Source organism: Limulus polyphemus, unplaced genomic scaffold, assembly GCF_000517525.1.
Source record: "Limulus polyphemus unplaced genomic scaffold, Limulus_polyphemus-2.1.2 Scaffold2317, whole genome shotgun sequence".
Classification (NCBI taxonomy): Eukaryota; Metazoa; Arthropoda; class Merostomata; order Xiphosura; family Limulidae; genus Limulus; species Limulus polyphemus.
This window is the reverse complement of record NW_013667927.1, coordinates 108,632-111,340: the sequence shown is the minus strand read 5'-3', so window position 1 is coordinate 111,340 and position 2,709 is coordinate 108,632.

The following is a 2,709-nucleotide window of genomic DNA, read 5'->3' as shown; positions in this document are numbered from 1 at the left end:
AAATGGTGTATGCTATACAATGTTAAATTGCTAAATTAGGGACGGCTAGCGCAGATAGCCCTCGTGTAGCTTTGCGCGAAATTCAAAACAAACAAACAAACAAAAAATCTATCCTAATTTAAAACTGATAGACTAGAGGGGGCTAGTAACACCACCCAATGTCAACTCTGAGGTTACTCTAATCGAATATTAGGATCGTCCGTCACATTGTTACACTCCAATAGATGATAGGGCCAGCAAGTTCGGTGACGGGGTTCGAACCCGCTATCCGCCTACAGTAAAATATAAATACATATTTATTGTTATTATTTATGAGAATTCAATATATTTTTTTTTCAAAATAACGCTTTTCCAACTCTTTGCGTGTATCTCTTCTTTCTTTTCAACGTAAAATGTTTTTATGACGATTTTCTCCTCCCTCCATACTTCTGAAATAAACCTTTTAGGCTTAAGATTAAAGTATTATACGTAGCTGCTTTCTTCTCCCCTCCCCTTCCCTCCCAGCTGCCCTTTTTTCTGTATTAGTTGCATGTTATGTTGCTGATTGGATCAGAACAAACAGTATATGTGTGTGTTATCGGATGATAACAGTAATCACACATACTTCAGAGAAATACATTGAGATCTAATATAATCGCATACAGTAATGTGTATCTGCCTGGGCAACATAGCGCCTAGCGACATCGCAAACACGGGCTCGGTAGTTAATCCAATACGAACTATCCCTCTGTAAAGTAAAAGTCAAGGCATTATAGGAAGTTTTAAACTTTACTCGAGCATTACCAAAATCCGTCAAGAAGATCAAAATGTTTCTTCTTATCTTTATCGTTAAGAGTGATGAATTGGTCCCAGATATGAACGTAACAACTACTGTTCTCTCTAGAGAGAGAGGTGTTATAGATATCTGAAAGTCACACTAAAACTTCTAGAAGTTTTAAAACCCTACCATATTGCTGCTTTAACTTTTAGGGTTAGTTTTTAGACGCAATGGCGTCGCTGGGATTTTTGGACAAGGAAGGCACAGTCTTAATAACGTAGGCTTAAATGATATTGTAAAGCATACTCCATTAGGCTTAGACGACATCGTACAGCATACACCATTTGCTTAAATAATATTGTAAGGCATACTCCATTAGGCTTAGACGACATCGTACAGCATACACCATTTGCTTAAATAATATTGTAAGGCATACTCCATTAGACTTAGGCAACATTGTATAGCATACATCATCTGCTTAAATAATATTGTAAGGCATACTCCATTAGACTTAGGCAACATTGTATAGCATACACCATTTGCTTAAATAATATTGTAAGGCATACTCCATTAGACTTAGGCAAAGACAAGAGGGAAGGCAGCTAGTCATCACCACCCACCGCCAACTCTTGGGCTACTCTTTTTACCAACGAATAGTGGGATTGACCGTCACATCATAACGCCCCCGCGGCTGAAAGGTTAAGCATGTTTGATGTGACGGGGGATTCGAACCCACGACCCACAGATTGCGAGTCGAGCGCCCTAACCACAACATTTAAGAAGACGTTAGAAATAATTAATACAATCTCATCAAATAACAGCGAGTTAATACTTTAATTTTTTTATGTAATCATAACAACACATTAATATACTTCAAGAAGACGTTTGATAGGCCATTATTCAACTCTTGGGCCAGCAGGCACCACTTGACAAGCAACAGGAAGCAAACAAAGTCACGAGTTACAAATCTGGTAACACTGACCTAGATTTGACTTTACATACTCGAGAAATTCACACTTCGATTATGCAGTCAACCACTGTGTAAATTATGCAAAACAATCCCGCGTGATCGCGTTAAACTTGGGACTCTTGTTAAAAGAACAGAGCCCACATCTGCTCAATGGTTTATCCACATTTTATCGTGTATTTGACTAACACCTACTTCCTTGACCTAAAATTCCTAGTTTTGTTTTAGACTTATAATTTTTTTTATGTTTCCCAGCCTTTTATTCATTTAATCCCATTCTGGCTATAACTCCAAAAAGTGTTAACTTTCATTTAAAACAACTGTAATTTATTTAGTTTTATCTTTGTAAATCATTTCACTCGGTTTTAATGTAGTTTGTATATGTATCGTTGGCTTAATCATTCGCAAGTCGTCTCAACTGTAGAGCAACCATAGTAACTGGCCAACTTTATCTTTTGATACAGTACTTACCTCTTTATTAGTAGATGTATTTCATCATGGCCTACGAAGTATACGTGTCGTAAGCTAATGGCGCTTCTCCAAAACCTCAATGGTAAGCGAAAAGACATTATGTGGGCTAAGTTCACGGTATTGAAGTATTTGAACATTTAGTGTGAAGATGTTACACGTGAGCTACGTTCACGGTATGGAAGTATTTGAACACTTAGTGTGAAGATGTTACATGTGGGCTAAGTTCACGGTATTGAAGTATTTGAACATTTAGTGGGAAGATGTTACATGTGGGCTACGTTCACGGTATTGAAGTATTTGAACATTTAGTGTGAAGATGTTACATGTGGGCTATGTTCACGGTATTGAAGTATTTGAACACTTAGTGTGAAGATGTTACATGTGAGCTAAATTCACGGTATTGAAGTATTTGAACACTTAGTGTGAAGATGTTACATGTGAGCTAAATTCACGGTATTGAAGTATTTGAACACTTAGTCTGAAGATGTTACATGTGAGCTAAGTTCACGGTATG